Source organism: Agelaius tricolor, unplaced genomic scaffold (assembly GCF_023055355.1).
Source record: "Agelaius tricolor isolate 1412-34295 unplaced genomic scaffold, bAgeTri1.0.p SCAF_1, whole genome shotgun sequence".
NCBI lineage: Eukaryota > Metazoa > Chordata > Aves > Passeriformes > Icteridae > Agelaius > Agelaius tricolor.
This window is the reverse complement of record NW_027269261.1, coordinates 27,750,265-27,769,312: the sequence shown is the minus strand read 5'-3', so window position 1 is coordinate 27,769,312 and position 19,048 is coordinate 27,750,265. Positions and strand designations below refer to the sequence as shown.

Sequence of the window (19,048 nt, the reverse complement as noted above, 5' to 3'; positions counted from 1 at the left end):
CAAAGAGTCTAAAAGAGGAGAAAAACTCCACCTCAACTGTAAGAAAATACACAAGGAGAGTATTTTTCCTTCACTCTTCTGACTCTCTTACAAGCAGCCCTGGACATTCTATTTAAATTCCAATCACATATTAGAAAGAGCCATGGCCATAAACTCTTTACACCCAGTCATTGTTGTTCAACTCCCACTATGGGCAATTGTAAGCTATTTGAAGTATCACCACAGCAGCACTACCTGCACCCAGCCTAAAATTATTGCAATACCTTTGAATACAGCTACATTTGGTACAAAGTTACCTTTTTTAATTACTCTTTTTTGTCGTTGTTGGGGATTTTTTTTAGCTTGTTGTTCTATACAATAGAGTATTTCAGTTGAGAGGGACCTACAATAATCACCTGCTCCAACTGCCAGACCAATTCTGGGCTGACCAAGTTAAAGCACGTTTTAGGGCAATGTCCAAGCACCTCTGAAACACTGACAGGCTTGGGGCATTGACCACCTCCCTAGGGTGCCTGTTCCAGTGTCTGAATAAATGCTTCCCAGTGCTCAGTCTGAACCTGCCCTGGAGCAGCTTTGAACCATTCCCACACATCCCATCTTTGGATGCCAGGCAGAAAAGCTCAGCACCTCCCTCTCCACTTCCCTTCCTCAGGGAGCTGTAGAGAACAATGAGGTCATGCTCAGCCTCCTTTTCTCCAAACCAGACAAGCCCAAAGCCCTTGGCTGCTCCTCACAGGACATTGCTTCCAGGCCTTGCACCAGCTTTGTTGCCCGCCTCTGGATGCAAGGACTTAACGTATTCCCACAACAGATTTCCATGGTCCTTCCTACCTGATGAGAAGGGAGAAAAATGCAAAAGCAGAAATAATTCTTTTACCAGGCTGGCACTGTGTTACAGCCCAGGGATTTGGCACCACAGCACCTGTGGCTGTGCTACTGCCAACACACTGCCAGCTTCAGCTTGGCAAGGATGGCACAGAACTCCACTTCCCTCACTTCATGGTACGTTCCTTTGCTGCTGCTCCTCACCAAAGAGGCTCAAGTCTGTCTTTCTGTCTACTCCCACAACAAGCAGAGTGCATGAGTACACAGTTCACCCCCAGCTATTTGACTCCTGCACACGCAGGACAGGTCTGCTTGTGCAAAGCCTTTTGAGTAGCAACCTTCTACACATATTTATTTGAGCCCCAGGCTCAGCTCCTGCGTAGAGGCATCACTTCCCTTTAGAGCTAAATACACAGTTCAACTGCAAAATTTAGTAAAAAGACAAAATAACATGCAAAGCTAAATGAGTGGGAAACAAAGATTAGGAGTACTGGATTCAGCTATATTTAAAGGACTTGCAAACAGTGCTATACTGGTAAGCCCACTAGTGAGATTTCGTAATAGAGAGTTACCTCTGTACACTGACGTTCTATTCAAGATTTGGCTTTCTTTCATCACTGTCCCAAATCAAAGAGCAGAATGTTTTCATATGTAGCTGTATCTGTAACACCACAATTCTTATATACAAATCACAAGGATTTCCAACAGCAAAGACCAAGACTATTTTCCCATGCTAACAACAAACTCCTCTATGTTTGCAAAATGCTTCCCTTTGGATCATTCCTTATAGCAAGACTATGATGTTTTTATAAAAGAAAAGTGCATCCTGGGCATAAGGAAAACTTACAGTGATTAATGAAACCACAGAACTAAACATCCTTCAGAAGAGAGGCATCAGCTGAGCACTCTCACACGCTATTGAATGACTAAAGTACGTCATCCCGCTGCCTCAGAGCACCACTGCTGCCTCTTCAGCCCCTCCAGACTGCAGGAAGGCACATAAACAAGCAAGGCAGAAGAGAAGTTCTCTTAGGTATGTCATCCATGATGTCAGCATATTCTTAAATCAACAACTGCTAACTTACTGTCCCCTCTGAATTCAGAATAACTTGAAAAAAGACAGGGTACCATGCTTTAGAGATGATGACCTTACTGTTGACAAGAAGCCTGGCAGCAGCAGGTTTTAAAAATATCTCAACATCAATTTGCTTGTAGGAGTGAAAACTAAAACACTTGCAGAGAATTGCTGTCTATTTTACAGGTAAGCTGTACTCCAGTAACTTTCTCACTAAATTAAATCCGTTTATACTTCCTTGGGCAACAGCTCACACTACATCTACAAATTACCTAGGTAACAGAGTTTTGAAAACCTTACTAGCACCTATTCCTATATTTGCCTTTGGCAGAAAAAAGTTTTTGACTCATTTTTACATTCAATTAATCCACAGTCACATTCTTCATAAAAAGACTTCTGGAAAAACTCAACGTGCTGGAAACAGTTACTGTAATTACTGACCCTCTTGAAGTCAGCCAAAATTAAATTGCAAAGTAGATTTTCTGGCATTTCAGCTAAAACTTAATAGTACAAAGGAAAAGCAAGTCTACAAGTTAAAGAAGAAACCAAGCCCTGCATTTGTGAGAACCCAGAAAATGAGATACAAGTGGTGAGTTTATAGGGGAAAACTGAGAATAGACCCTGAACATTCTCCTTCTACATTTGTACTACATAACAAAAAAGAGTAAAACTTCTGCTTTGCTCATCTTTGCAGTATCAAACTTCTGTCCAAAAAAAGCATTATTATTAAAAAGGAGAAATAGGACTTTATGAAATTTCATAGCGAAGAACAAATCATAAACTGTAACTGTATGGCATTTTATCTCCTTACATAACATTTTTCTCTTTTCTCTACAGTTTCTGGGTTTGTTTTACTTATTGCTCTCTGCAATTATGAACAAAGTCAAACCAAAAATCGTGGTGTCTCTGTATTTCTCAGGAAAACAGAAAACACCACTGCAGGTGCCCCATTAGGAAACTTGTGTGGAATTACACATGCCACTGTCAATGAAACTGTCAAATCAAGATTCTTTTCACTTACTGCAGGCTGTAAAGCAAGTACAAGGATCACATGCACAGATATGCTACTAGTATGCCACATTAACTTCACTAGCATTGAGACAATTGGCTTATCATGGTGCAAAATGGATGAACATTTCATATTTGACTAATGCTTAGAAATATAGAATTCATGGGCTATGTAGACATTCTGAAGTTTTTGCTTCTACTGAATTATTTGCATAGCAGAAAAAAAAAAGTGATTTCATAATGTGATAATTTTTGAGCCTATAAGCAAGAATTTCCAGGACTAAAACCCAAATAATTTCTACCTTAAAAACCATTCCCAAAATAAGCTGAAGATTCGCAGTTACTGCTATCTATTGTCATTTATGATACTCCAGGAGAATATTTTCTACCCACATAAGCTATTGCTGAAAAAGGGCTGTAAAGTTCCTATAGAGCACACTAGCAACAGGGATTTCCATATGTATTTAAATATGGGTACTGTCAAAGAGATAAGCAATGGTATGCTGCTATTTTTTTCCATTTTTAAAATTCTGATCAAAACTAGTTGTGAAAAAAGCTAAACATCAGTCACCAAAAACTACAACAGTGATCATTAAATGTGGGGAAGGGACAAACCAAACAACACTCAAAGCAAGGACATTTCAAACTTTCAAGCTGCTTAAGAAATGGGGTTCTGACCTGAAAGGAAGTGTAAGTTCAATCAACAAAAAGTCAGTTTTTCCTGAATTATACAGAACTACAGAACACAACGTTTTTCCAAATCTAGTGCCATACTGAATCTAAGTCCAAACTTTGATCTAAGATACAAGATGCCTACTACTATTTCAGACACCAGTTGCTCTGCTGGTCTGTGTCTGGACCTTAAGGCACCAAACCTCATTTATTTTGTTCACAACTGTTGGACAAATATCAAAATAGAAAATTTGTTCAATACAGTGGTCATCAGTTCCCCACATAAGCAACTCTGAGCTATAATGTGTGCAATTACTTGACAGTTTTGAATGTTAGTCACAATCATTCTGACAAAACCACTGAAATTCCTTTAACAGAGACTTCACTCCTAAAGGAGTTTGAGAGAACAAAGCCATGTTGTATGCTCATGGGGACTAACAATTCTACCAACAAAAATGCTAAATCCTCTAGCAAATGCTTCAGAGCCCAAGGAATTTGAGAAAACAAAACCATATCATCTGCACATGAGAACTGATACTGGGCAACACACACTCTTGAAGCAAAACAGCTTTGTCACTTCTCACAGCACAACTATTTGAGCATTGTAAAAATTAGAACTCCTGACTGATTCCCAGATTTTATCTTTTTAGTTCCAGTAAAGGGAAACAGAACATCATCAGGTCAATCTGAAAGAGTCTGTGTGTTTATTAAAATAACTTTTGCTAGAATACAATTCAATAAAAATACCTCTATAACATAGACTACTGTGTAGATTAACTGAATTTGGAAATAATTTAACTGAGACATGAAAGAACCACAGAAGACCTAAGAGAATTTAATTTGGAATTGTCATATTGGAAGACTAATTGCTAAGTTATCTTTCTCATAAAGAACAAGAAATGGATTTTCTTTCTCATATAGACTAACTGAATAGGAGTAAAAAAAAAAATCAGTATTTCTACAACTTTGACACTTAGCATAAGTATAAAGCCAGATTTTCTGAAAAAGATCATTTCAAACAGTCTCAACTAAAGAGAACTATGGAAAGAACTTATGGAAAGAAACCAACAATTACAATGTCATAATCCAGATGGGACAGAATTTGTTAATTGCCAAACCAGGCTATATGCTAATCATGTCAGCAAATACTAACAGGCAGACAACATACTCCTGAAATACAGTAATGGGATGTAACATAAGAATAGCCCTGACCATCACAGGGTACACCTAATAAAAATCCTGTCTGGCCAATACATGCTGCTCAGTAGAGAATACAAGAACAGGTGAACTGTTTTTTAACACAGTCCTCATATCCTTTCCCAGAGTCAGTACTCTGCAGTTCGGTGGTTTTAAACCCAGAAATAGTACTTTTCAATTCTCCAAGATATACTATACAATCAATACTTTCAATCTCATAATTTAAATCTAAATTACGACACATAATCTGTTTTACATCTGTAAGAACCAGAGCTCCTGTTGTCAAAGCTCTTGCTTCCAATAAGTAAAGTTTACCAAATCTTAAGAGCAATAAATATGAGGAATTTATTTGGTGGATAAACCACACACATATTTGATGATAAAGCTGGTTTGTACTGAAACTTTAAATATGATTAATATTCCAATCTACCATCACTGTGACAACCTGCATTAAGGTCTCAATGTACTATGAACAATAAAATTAAAGCAAAAATCAAAGATCAGGTTTGTTGCCAAAATTTTAGATCATGTCAAATGTCCAAATGAGTTAAACTGCTGGCAAGAACCTGCCAAAATACCCAGTGAGATACTGGCAGCAGGAACTTCACTCACTGAAAAGAGACTTTTCTTACCTTAAGAGTGTGGCTGGATGAGACTTAAAAGAGAACAAGTCATTGCAGTCTGAAGGGACAACATAACACCATCACCCCTCTGTGCCCCCACGCCCTCTCACACATCCCAGAGTTGGTCTCCCTTAACCCACTACCAACTAACCCAGAGGAAAAAAGAAATTAGAACAGTGTGGATAAAATGAACTGGTTGAAGAAAAATGGAGAAACTGTGTCAGAGAATCTGAGGACTCCAAGTGGGTAAGAACACAAGTGCAATTTAAGACAGGTCAAACAGAAGCTTTATTAACCATGATCACAGTGAGAGAACATTGAGAGCATCTTTCCTGGTTCTCTGCCCAGCGGCTGCAGACCCCCAAACCATACATTGTTTCAGAGAAAGGCAAGGAAAAGCAATCACATCAATGTTAACAAAGCCAGGTATCCTCCCCTGGGAGGGATGGACTCCTCAGGCCTGCTGCTAAACAGCCACAAATCTAATGAGGACTCTGGCAGTAAATAATGTGACAACACGGAGATGGCTCGTGGTGGAGCCTACAGGGATGGCCTGGTATTATCCTATCTGAGATGCAAAGTTGGAAACAATCAGACTGTTAGCTTTTGGTTGAAAGGAATGTTCTTGGAGTAAAGATAACCCCTTAGCCAGACCTCTCAATTTTAACTGTTAATAATTTTACCACCACAACACTTAGACAGCTTAAAAATACATTGTTACTTTCCTCTTCCAAGCCACGAGTAAGACCAACAAATGAGAAATCATAGCTACCAAGTCAAAAACACTGCAAGACACAACTCAATAGAAATTTTAACTTATTGAGAAAATTTTAAATTAAAAAAAAATTATTTTGATGAAATTTATGAGTTAGTGCACTAGTGGAATGATTAAAATACCTCCTTCACAGATCCCAAGTATAAAAGCTCCCCCAAACCAAAATTCATTAACAGGTACTTTTTCCACAAGTAAATCAGCCAGTAAATCAAACAGTGCTGCACATGTCTTGCTGCAAAACCAAAACCCCAGGGTACAAAGGCAAAGTATGTAGTTTGATATAAAAACAGATGTACCTAAGCAGATGAAATCCCAAGTATCAGAAGTTGGAGACATCTTGGAGATGGAAGTTTCCTGTTTAAGTTCTTTCCAAGAAACAGGGTCTACCCCATTAAACATGTTCACCCTTAGCTAGGCAAGTTTCATGAATAAAATTAAGTCAAACTGGCATAAGCACCACTGCAAGCTAAATTTTTGTTATTAGAGGCCAAAAAGTCTAAGAGATTATCTTGATCAATTTTCATCAGTTTTGATCAAGCCTAATTCATTCAACTGCAGTCCTTGAGTCTCTACTAGCCTAATGGGAATATTAGGTAGTAAGGCTCAGACATTTTTTATCCCAGAATTACAATTCTTAATCCTATGACTGACATTTGAGTCTTGAGCAATGAGGCCCAAGTTATTTTATTTGGGAGCCAGGCTGACCATTGAATTACTACTGGAATTCATTCTGCTGAGGAGGAAAAAAAAGTATCAGATTTAGTATTGCAGAAAAATTATTTTTGATTGCTCCTACTCCAATTTTTAAGCAATACCTCAAATTTCACCTCTGTAAATGTGCTTCAGTCCAAAATCACTGAAGCACTTACAAACACTGTAAAAGTTTCTGCCTCTAACAAACTGGTGCTCACCATAGGTATTGCAATATGTATTGCATTACAATAGTATCTTAAGGAATGCTCCATGCACCCACAACAGCAGTAAAATTATTTCTTGTAAAAACCTTGAGTTTATATAGAATAGTTATGTACGGCACTGAAATTGCTATTATTCTGCTGCAACAAAAAGAAAACCAAATTCCTGACTTCTTTGACTCTTCAATTACTGTAAAGATTCAAACTTTCACAAGAAAGGAGTTCTGGTTTAAATGCTTCAGTTGATAATGCAGTACATAATCAAGTAGTCTCCAGCTAGCCCTGAACACTCCGTATTCGGCTACATAAAGAAAATACTTCAGAGTCCTCAAGAAGTATTACTGATCTGGGCCAGCCTCCATCTCCCCCTCCTTCTTATCCCAATCTTCCATAGATAGGCTTTAAATGTTTTGCAGCTGTCCAACATTAAGGCTGAAGAATTCAACAACCACGGCACTATAAAAACACAGGGTGAAAAGCAACTATGTTCGGGACCTGTTACAGAGCTAGAAGAGGTTCCTGACTGCAAACTTCTTCAGCAAAATCTTGATAAGGTCCCAAGAGCAGATAAACCTGTAAAATTATTCCTTCTTCCTTCCAGATAATTCTTCAAGTGAGTGCCTACCATATAAACTAGTGCAGACTATGCATATCTGCATTGAGTTTTAGCCAACCTCTCTCACAGCCAAAAATATCAACCACCACCACTGCACACATTTTCTTACTGAGATTTTCAGAAGGTCTGCATAATCTTGTAACTACAAAGTTAGTGAGCCATTTCATATTTCCTGAAACTAAACTGCACATCAGATGATTCACCAATTAGTGTATTCATGAAGCTTTAAGACCCAATCAAAATTTCTTTTTTGTTGAAAAATTTAACAGAAATGTCCAGCTGTATGCATGGAAAGAGCATGTGGGCTCTTCTCCTTTATTTAACTTAACTAACAGCTACGTTAGCTGGTGAAAAATATTCAGTGTGTCAAAGTTAATTTATCAAGCTGACAAAGTATAAGGGCTCCAGAAGGTATAGCATACATTTACTAAATTTTAAATACAACATTTTAACTAGATATAGCTCAAAGATTAAAATAAGCTGTCCAACAACCAAACCACACAAATACATATCACTCCAGGGCACTTCTTATTTAATGGAGCAATTGCATGCTTGTTTCAAACTAATGCCTAGGTCAGCATATCAGAAAAGCTGATCATCCTTCAGACCTCAAACCCCATAAATCAAAATGTGTTTTTTTAAACTAGGTGGATATCTTTGGAAGACAGAGGGCTACTCAGTACAATGCAGGCCATGATCAGATGGAGGGGAGGCACTGCATGTTGCTCAACACAACCAAACCTTGTACCTCCCGGAAGCCTCTAGGCACAAACACCACAAGGTAAAACCAAGTGCTCATTTCCCCCTAAGGTTGAAACTAGGAAGCACAGCTCTTGGGAAAACAAGGCAAGGAAATCAGCCTAAAGTAGACAATTATTCAGGAATTACTTAACTAGCCAACCTATTCCAATACTTTGGAATAAAAATCAGTATTGTAGGAGTTTACGATGAAGCCTTTGCATCAGAAGTTTTTTCACCTACGAAGTCAAAAATGTACAATTTAGTAAACAAAAAGGTATTTACATTTGCTTTCACTATTTGCAACAATAAATAAAATATCACCAGTTTAACTAAATTTTAGGACTAGGCAAAATTACTGTATGGAAGTTACATGGAGTGATCTGAATCTATGAAGTATCTATCAAAAATTTAGCTATTTTGCAGGAAGCTATCATAGGATGAGGTGCCTTACAACTATTAATAAAAGCCATCACTGTTGTTTGATTAGACTAAAATCCACCTCTAAGCATAATCAATGAGCCCCAAAAACACTTGTTATACCATCTTTGCTTATATGTCCTTCATGGAAACATCTAATTTGAAGAATAGTCATCTCTCTAGAACCTTGCTGCAGAGTGACAGGTTTCACATGTTTCAAAGAAGATTAAAAAAAAACCCCTTTCTTCTTGAACACAGTTGATTTCTAATCCATTGCATTTGCTCCCTCTTTCTTAGATGTACCTGCCATCATTAAAAGAGCAACAGAAGAGAAATTCTAGATATTCCTACAAGGACTAACTCAGCCATTTTTCCAATGCTCTCATACACATGAAGTCATGTCAAGCTACTGCTACCCAAATGTCTGAATTCACCGCCTGATTTGGATTGCTAATGCATCCTGAAAACCAGAGTAGAAGCAGGGCATTTAGACCAACTGGAAAATCAGAACAGATTTCATCCACTCAGTCCACCAGGTCACAAAATTGGTTTATTTTCTCTCTTTCTATAGTTTGCTTTGGACTGACAATAATTCACTCTGCCATACTTAGTCATGTACAAAAATGTAAAGAATTGAATCAGTTCTGACAGAAACTCTATTGCTAAGGCTATTGCTGCGATATGAGGTCCATTTGAGTATCTTGGTTTACAGACTGACAACTGAATGAAGTAGGAGGTTGCTAACTTGGAAACTTGCCTCCTTTCAAATGTCTCACTGCAGCAAACTCATCAGCTGAGGATATTCAAGGTAACAGGGGTTATGCTCAGGCTGAGAGCTGCATGAGATCTTAAGCACAAGCTTCTCATGGCACAAACCTGCATGACACAAGGTCTTGAGGTGCATAGATCACACTTCAAAACTTCTATGGATGTAACATTACCAAACAATACTGGAATTAGCTCCACTGAAAAAGCATCTTTGGTTTGGTGTGGTATGGCCAGAGATCACACCTCACAGAATGGGATATGGTGCCACATGATGAACAGCACAAAATGTATCGCTTACAATCAGAAACAGCGCAGGAAACTTCAACAAGCTTTATAGGAGAGGGAAAAAACAAAAGAGGGGAGGATTCTGTAAATATTCAGGGAATGGAAATAGACTATTGTACATGCTGGGTTCATAAGACCACATCACCAGATGATACACACCCCTGATGAAAAAAATATTCAGAGACAGAAATGTATTTCATGGGATTAAGCTCCTGTGATTCAGTGCAAGTATTGAAGTACAAAGTTAACAACAGCAGAAATAACTCGATTTACTGTTCCTACAATTCCAAGAAATCATTCACAACTTCGATTCAGATGCTTATAAGGACCACTTGCAAACTTTTATGAGCGCTCACGAGGGAACCCGGCCCGATGCCTAACGCACGCCGCTCCGCAGAAGGGGTTAACGGGAGGCTGGACGCCCTGAGGTCCCTTTAGTGGTCATTCTGCCAGGAGATTTCCATACGGACAAGCCGTGCGTGCAAACTCGGGCACAGGAGAGCGCCGAGCACCCAGCCGCTCCCGCACCGGCCCCACGATCGCCCCGGTGCCGACCCCGGGCAGCGCCGTCCGGCCGGGGCAGGCTCGATGCCCGCTCGCGAGGCTCCGCTCGAGCCCTCAGCGGGGCGGCCGGCACCGAACGGAGCCGCCCCCCCCGCACCGCTCCGCTCCGCGCCTCCCCCGCCCCAGGCGCCCTTCTCCCGGCCGCGGCTACAGCCGAGTCCTCGCCGTCCCTTCCTCCGGCCCCCTCGGGCCAGGACAGGGCGGCAGCTCCCGCCTCCCTCCCGCACGGAGCCGCGGCCTCGGCGAGCGGCAGCGGGGCCGCGGCCGCCGGGGGGCGAGCGGCGCAGGCAGGTCCCGCCCGCCCGCCGCGCCCGCGCCCCGACCGGAGGCAGCACCTACCGCTGCGCCGTCCCGGCGGGGGCAGCGGCGCCTCAGCGCCGTCCCGGCGGGGGCAGCGCCCGTAGCATCCCCGGCCCGGGCCCGCCGCCGGTGCCGCTCCCGGAGCGACCGGACCGAGCCCCCTCCCTCCCTCCGCCCAATGTAAAATAGTTCCCCGGGCCCCACAGCGGAGACACCGGGAGCGACACCTCGCCGGCCAATGAGAGCCGGCCTGGCCCCCCGCGGCGCCAATGGGAGCGGCGGGTTGGCGGGGGCGGGGCGTCGCCCAGCCAACCGGGGCACGGCGCTCGCACTGACCCGCTAGGCTGTCTCCGGTGGCCTCCATTGACCACCATCTTGGAGTCGGGCGCGATGCCCGCGCCGGGAATGGGCTGGCCGGCCGGCGGCCATCTTGGGTCCGGGCGGAGCCATGTGCGGGGGCGGGCAGCGGGGAAGGGGCGGCCAAGCGGAGCCCCCGCCCCGCCGGGAGCCGGAATTCCCCGCGACAGCCGGCGTCAGGGGCGGAACGGGAACGGCGGGGGGAAGCTGGCTTCTCACAGCACGGCTCCTGAGGCGCCGGATGCTGCGCAGGCAGGGACCGCCCCGGCACTGCGCCTGCAGGCGGCAGGCGGCTCCTTGCATGCTGCAGGAAGCGGCAAAAGCTTACGCGTAGAGGCCCTTGGAAACGCGTCGGTATTGTGAAAAATGCGTATTTTAGGATTGGCTTTTCGCAAATATTAAAATGAATATTATATGTGTTGTGTTAGAAAGTAATGCTGTATTAATTCTCTTAAGTAGTGTGTTAAATATAGTTTTAGGTTATAACAAAATGTTAAAATAGAAACTATGCTGTGTAGGATACTTTTTTTAAAGAAAGGACTTGCAGCGAGATAGCAGCCGCAGGACACCTAAATAGAATTTAATGCCCTCTTATCAGAAGAAACGAACTTTTTCCCGCCTCGAAGGCGCTGTTAGGATTCAAAGGAAGAAGTTGACGATGACCAGACAGAATCCTGTATTTGAATGGAATTTATGCATCATGTATGAGATGTATGATTATGCAGCAGGCTATTGCTTTTAAGGGTTAATCCTTTTGTTAACGAGGGTCCCTTTTCGGGCTTGTGCTGCCCAGAAAAAGGTACCCGGACATCTGTAACTCTTTGTTTCTATTGTCTCATATTGTCCTAACTCAAATTGTCCAAATTATTATTACTCTAATTGTATTACTATTTTTATACCATTTTATTACTATTAAACTCTTAAAATTTTAAAAAACCAAGTGATTGGCGTTTTTACAGTATTGTTGGGAGTAATACCCCATTCAAAGCAGTTTCATCTCCCTTTCTTCGTGTAATGGAGAGCAAATCCATGGCTTGGCCTAAGTGCAGGTGAAGGAACATCCAATCATGTCGGCAAAGGAATCGCTGTCTGCTGCACCAGCGCAAAAAGACGGCTGCTATTCCAAGTAACAGAACATATCATATTTTCCTGTGTCTGGCAGACACACTGGAACACTACAGTGCAGAAGGTGGGCATTCATATGAGGAAGAATGCAGCGATGTCAGGCTCGGAGGGAAGGGTCCAGGGTTTACTCTACTGGGAGGCAGCAGCAAGCAGAGAATGGCAGGAGCTGGTTCTCTCGGCATCTTTCTCAGAGGCTTTTGGGGAGGGTACAGCCTGTGTGCTGAACAAGCTTGCAGGTGGTGCTAAAACAGGAACAGTGAGTGCTGAAGGACAGAGCTGCCATTTAAATGGATCTAGTCTGGTTGGGGAATGACCTGACAGGAAGCCTGTGAAACTCAGCAAGGACGAACACAAGGAAATTTGACAGGTCCTGCACTTGGGAAGGAACAGGCCTCTGCAACAGTACAGGGTGGGCTGTGGGGCAGCTTTGCAGGAAAGGATGTGGGGTCTTGTTGGACAACACGTTGGCCATGAGCCAGCAGTGTCAGGCCAAGAGCATCCCAGGTCATACCACTGGAAGCATAGCCCGTACACCGCAGAAAGTGATTATTTGTTTCTGCTCAGCTACTTGTGGAGTAGTGCGTCCAGTTTGAGGTCGCAAAATGCAAGGAAAATCTCAACAAACTAAAACAAGTTCAGTGGAAGCCACCAAGTGCTCCAGGGGAAGGTGCAGCACTTGCCCTGTGAGCAGAATCTGAGGTAACCACCCTGGACTGGCTTGAAGAAGAGACAACTTAAAATACTTCAGCATACAGAACACAGCCTAGCATATACATTACCAGCAAAAACCCCCAAAGATTAAATAATACACTGTATAAGCAATTCTGCACCTTGGAAGAGAATGAAAAATATAATGAAACATATATAATTGATGCTAGTTGCATTCAAAATGATACTGATGAGGCCAGTGTGTGCATTTACATTTCTAGAGCAGGGTAGCAGTCATGAAGGATTCATGTGCACCCTGCACAAATGCAGCTAAATTGCCACTTGGCAGCCCTACGTAAACAGTGCAAGAAAGAATGTGCTAACACATAGCAACTACAGGCAAAATAAATATAGAGCCAGCATAGCCAGGATCTGGTTAACAGTTCAACATGGGGAAATGTGCAAGTCCTGCCTCTGGGGAGCAGGGACAGGGGGCTGTCCCAGCAGCTTTGTGGGAAGGTCCTGGCGGGCACCAAGGTGAACACGAGCCAGCAACACGCCCTTGATGCAGAGAAGGATAACAGTATCCAGGGCTGCATGTTGCCAGCAGGTTGAGGGAGTTGATTCTGCTCCTCCCCTCAGCACTGGTGAGGCTGAACCTGCAAAGCTCCCCAGTACAAGGGAGATACAAAGCTGCTGGAGAGAGTTCAACAGAGGGTTGCTAAGGTATTAGGGGATTGGAGCATCTCTCCTGTGAACAGGGGCTGGAGGAGATGGGGCTATTCTGGCTGGAGAAGAGAAGGCTTAGAAGAGGATCTTACTCAGGTGTATAAATACCTGAAGGGAAGATATAAAGAGGATGAAGCCAGGGGTTAAACCACAACAGTCTTTTCTGCAGTTATCCAACACTGACTCCACTTGTGTAAAAGTTCTATAAGTCAGTTTTAACCTCTACTTATAGGCTGTTTCACTTTTTAATTAATTCTGTAGCAAATGGTAGCATTTTCATTACCAGTATGCAGTAAAAATTTTTATGGTAGATACTTAAACTTTATCAGAAGTATAAAGTTTTAGTAACATAAACCCTCAGATTTGCTACATCTCTTTATATTTCTAGAGCGTGTCCTCTTGATGTTACCATTTTTGTCAGGATTAAGGGTCAGCGAACAGTTTTCATCTAATGAAAACACCTGCCATTCTGGCCTGCTACTAGGGCAAAGAACTTACAACTGGCTGGAGAGAAATAATCAACTGCTTTGTTTCATTTTAAAGATCTGATGATAGGATGGAGGAAAAGAAAGGAAATAGGCTACTACATGCTATAAACAAGAAGAAAAATTCCTAATACCATTCCTAATACAGCCTAGCAGAGCTAGGCTGTGGGCAGAGCTCAGCAGGATGGAGACTGTGCAGCTGGTGGTTATCATGCCCTGACCCACACAGCTGTAGGACATACTTTGATTTTGTGAGGGATCATTGATGCAAGACACCAGCTCTGAGCCCTCAAAACATGATGGAACTTGCTGTGGCTGTTCTGTACTACTGTGTGGGGCATCTGAAGAGATCTGTCAGTAAGACTAGGAAGGATATGAGAAAGCCATGGACTCTGCTCTCCAAACTATGAGGCTGCAATGAGCCTATTGGAAGAAATCAGATCACCTCCTTTCTCAGGGTGTGCACACACGCTTGAATGAAAAGCAATTCCCTGGGGAAATTTCTCGGCAACCCCCTCTTTCGTGAGGCAATTAATTTTCCTGATGGAGGGCAATGATCTGTGCATTGTAGGAGGACAAGGGGATGCTGTGAGGAAACACCACTTGGAAGAAGGTGATCAGAGGCTGGAAACTGAGCTGGCTGCTACCTCCCACATTGGCTTGCTTTCATCTTTCAGTGTTTATTTCCCAGGCACGCCGCCAGCCCGGGGTGTGTGCTGCCAACAATGCAGCGCTGCGGGGCATGCTGTGCACAGTGCCCTCAGTCTGCCACTCCTGGGTGACACTGCCCACTTGCTGTGCTATGGGCCACCGTGCTTGCTCCACCAGCCCCGAGCTGCCACATTAACCATGTTTCCTTAGCCCAAATCTGCTGGATTGTTGCTGCTCCGTGTGTCCCTGGCTGATTCTGGCTTCTGTGTTGCAAATTGTCTGACCCTGGCAACCTCTGCAGCTCTGGCCCCAAGCACTCTCTCCCACTTCCTTGTCCAGAGTTTATCCTCTCTTCAGCCTAGAGCAATTCTGAGAAAGCAAATGCACGCATAGATCTTATGATGATCTTAAATAAAACTTTTTCATTCCAGATGGAACTTAATAAATTTGATGAAGTAGTCAACGTACGTGTTCTCCCCTCACTCCTAACAGGCACATACCAAACCTCAGTGTCAGGGCTTGTAAAACTGAATTGGAGATCAGCAAGGCAAAAGAGCACTTTTCAATTCTGGCTGATGTGGCAAGCAGCCTTCTCTGCAGACCCACCATCTGTGCCCAGAAATCTGTGTGTGTCTGTGGAACTGAGGTGCAGCTACAGTGGTAGGAATTTCCTGTGCTAGTGTACTTTTTCTAGGCCATGGTGACACACCAAGCCAGAGGATTGCCCATGGGAATCAGGGCAGTCATCATCAGTGTGAGTACTTGATGCTGCCTCCTTACTTCCAGTCTTTTTCCATTCAAAGTGAGATGAATATTACTCTCTCCTTCAGCCAGGTAGAGAAGACTAATTAGTGATGGAAAACCTGATATAATAGCAAGGAAAGAGAGGAGGAGTAAAACAATAAGCACTTTCATTATCCTGCTGAGGAAATCTTGGTGTCTGTGGATAAATCCTGTCAGCAAAGGATACCTTGAAGCAAAAGGCTGATGAGCATGTACTAGATAAACCACAAGATTTGGCAAGAGGGACTTGCAATAGAGACAGAGATTTCTGCAAAGCAAAAGTGGACAATCCTGGGAAAGGTAGAGCAAATGCAGGGTCTTGTCTGGTGTCTAATCTAAAATAATCCCAACATGGCACAGCTTCAGGATTAAGAATGGAGGAACCCTCATCAGCAGGCCAGCCTGCTGGGCACCTTCACCTACCAAGTGCTTTGCCCTCACTGGCCTCTGGCAGCTTTGCTTACATGTAAAATCAGTCACAGCTTGGTGATCTGTTTGTTCACAAGCAGACTCATGTTAATTTTACAGGACCAGAAGTTCTATCTTGCCTAAATAAATAGAAGGCAAGGTTGCACTTAAGAATGCAAGAACCTCAGGTATCAGAAGAAAAATAGATTTTTGAAATGTTGATTTGAACATCCAGCACACCTGCCCATGCCCGGGACTGCCCTTCAAAGAAAAGGCAAGGCCAGTAAAGTGACTGGACTAAGCTGGACAATATAAATCCAAGTTTTTTAATCTGGGCTGACTGAACATGACTAGAAATAGAGGGGCATGAAATATGGATACCCCAGTGTAATCACTGTGGTGGAGGAAGAGCTCAGAAGGGGCTGGTTACTTGCTTTCCAGTCCTTTGCTTTCCTCTGCCTCCTCCACTGCAGCTGAGCTGGGGAAAAGACCTAGAAGCCTTTCTGATTTTTTTGGAAGCTGAGTCATTTGGGTGGATGAAATAAGAACATCTATGATGCTCCTTTCTCCATTGTTCTGTACTTTGAATAAGCATCGACATCAAAGCTGAAACATCAACTTTCTGATTTGGTTGCAGGTTCCCCACTTTGCATAGGTGTTAATAGTGACTCCTCCTGCCAGAAAAAGGACAGCCAGGCTCCAGGACAGCTTCAGGCAGGCACAACACATGCAGTGACACTCAAAAGTTCTCTGACATGTCCAAGCACCACCCAAGACTGTAGTATGCATTCTTCATCTTTCTTTTACTGAGTAATACAAAGCAACTGCTAGAACCGGTCCCTAGCCTACCCTCTTTTGCTTGTTTGTTTGTTCATTAAGTAACTTCCAATCATCCCAAGAGTTTAGAAGTCTGTTCTTGCAGGTGCAAGAAAGGTATAATTTTAAAATATTTTCCTTTCCTTTGAAATGGATTTATTTGTGATCTAATCTGGTGCTTTGTTACTAATTCATGAATTGGCATACTTTTGTCACCAGTAAAGAGTATCTACCATGGTCTTAAAATGACAGGGTCTGAAGGTTTTGAGAGGGAGCTCGACCATTTGCAGAAAATCAGTGCTTAGCATTTTCTGAAAACCAGGTCCATCTTCAAGGTATTTCAAACCGAATACATAAAAGCAAAGAAACCTCAAACCATTAGTTACTTTTGAAAATTTTAGCCAGGGAACATTTTTTTTTTTAGTGCTGGTTGTGGAATCATTAATTATCATTGCACAGAATGTAATAACAAAGCAGAGCTCCCCAGTGGATGAAAGCAAACCACTTCTCTTCTAGCTTTTCTTTTTTTTTTTTTTTACAGCAATAATAAAACATATTATTATGCACTTCCAACCATGAATGTTCTCCAAAGCAATTTGATATTAAACTCCAAATCATCTGACTGGATGAGTTTTTACAGATTGTTACAGCAGAGCAAGCCAGGAATGTTATTAGAGTGCTTGAGGCACAGTGCTATTTCACAGAAAATGAGGAACAATTAAAAATTTAGAGAGTCCCAAAGTTCCTTTTCTCAAAGGGGATTTGTGGTACAGCTGAGATTACAGCCATTCCTATTCAAGCAGCTGCATTCCCGAGGAGACCTTGGTTTGTGCCTGTTTAGTCTGAAGGATCTGGTTTATTTCACCGGGGCAGAATACTAATGTGAGCTGGTGGTTCTGTTCTCTGCACTTGTTTCGTTCTCCTTCCTTTCTTCAGCAGCAATGCATTTGCACAATTTTTCAGGCTACAGCAACAGTAGGAGGAGGTTGGGTTGAAGCCTAATTAACACTACCCAGATGCATGCCAGGCTTGTATTTTCAGTGCTTTGTCCCTCTGACTGTCCACTGTACTGCAGGATTGGCAGGCCATGCCTTCCGTGATTCAACATGGAAGACTGGTTTTCAGCACTTGTAAGAGCAATTTTAATCTGCAGAAATCGCCATTAGTTGGAGAGAGGTGAAGCAAAATTGTGTGTGACACCTGACACCAGCATCAACAGGGCTGTGTTACACCAACCAAGGTTTTTTACCGAACAACCTACAAAATAGCTCTAAAAAATCTCTTTGTTCTCCAGGTCACTTGATTGTCAGCATAATTTGAGTATAAATCAAAGCAGCTGCACAGTCCCCAAGAATATCTGTGCAGGCTGTATTCTTCTGAGGCAGTGTCTACCACAGGGTAGTTTGGGAGACATTCTGGTTGGTGGCTTCATTCCACTTGGAGATTTCCGCACTTTCAGCAAAGAAGTTTTGAACAACTTCTGTGTTTTCAAAGCACTGAACATCAGCAAAATAGGATTTAGGATTTAGCTATTTTACTTTCATAAAAATCTGATGATAATCAGTAATGGTTGGTGTTAGCAGCTACTAATGTGATTTCTGAAGGCAGCTAAACACTCCCAAGCACCTCAATAAGGCCAGCAGCACTGTGGTGATCCCCAGGTAGCCCAGGCTGTCTGAGGAGGAGTGAAACGGGCTAGGTTGGAAATGAAGAGGGACAAAATTCAAGACAATAGATAAATTGAAGAAGTTGGGAAAGTTTCAAATGTGAATATTAAACCTAGAAGGGAATTAGATTGTTATAAATGTGCTATATTTTGAAAATATTTCATTCCTTATTTTTTAAACGAGGAAAATCTTTTATTACATGTTCAGCTAACTAAATAGTAGCTAATAACCTTTTAAAGTAGTTTTTTAATCTTTGTCTCTTAGGTTAGAACAGAAGATATTTATTAGCCTACCTACCTCGCCATTGGCACTAAGAGAGCATAGGTTTAGTTTAGGTGAGTTACCTGGTGATAGAGCCAGGTAAGACAGCTCCTGGCTCTCCTGCCTCACACACCCACACACACACAGACCCAGAGCGGTGTGCCAATGTCACTAGCAATGCACTGAGCACATCTGTCAAGCACAGTGCTCTTCCCAAGCCTGCACAGCTGGGCACTGATACACCTCCACTGGAGCTGGCCTTGCTCTTCCACCTCCGTGTCACCCTGTTCTGGTGTGGTGACAAAGAAAACAGTGAGCTTTGGGGCACTGTTGTTGTT

At 42.7% G+C, this 19,048-nt stretch overlaps 1 protein-coding gene across 3 annotated transcripts in view; it reads right to left on the bottom strand.

Annotated features, from left to right (window-relative positions):
- Nucleotides 1–19,048, bottom strand: part of SOCS5 (suppressor of cytokine signaling 5) — a 57,523-nt gene that overhangs the window by 19,391 nt on the left and 19,084 nt on the right. Inside the window, exon 1 of one of the 3 annotated variants that reach the window (XM_071427762.1) lies at nt 11,117–11,367. The exons of 1 other annotated variant lie outside the window; for it this stretch is intronic. The gene's annotated coding sequence lies outside the window, so the exon portion shown is untranslated. Of the gene's footprint in view, nt 1–10,819; nt 10,967–11,116; nt 11,368–19,048 lie in introns of those variants that run through there. One more of the 3 variants, XM_071427753.1, reaches the window with a different exon arrangement.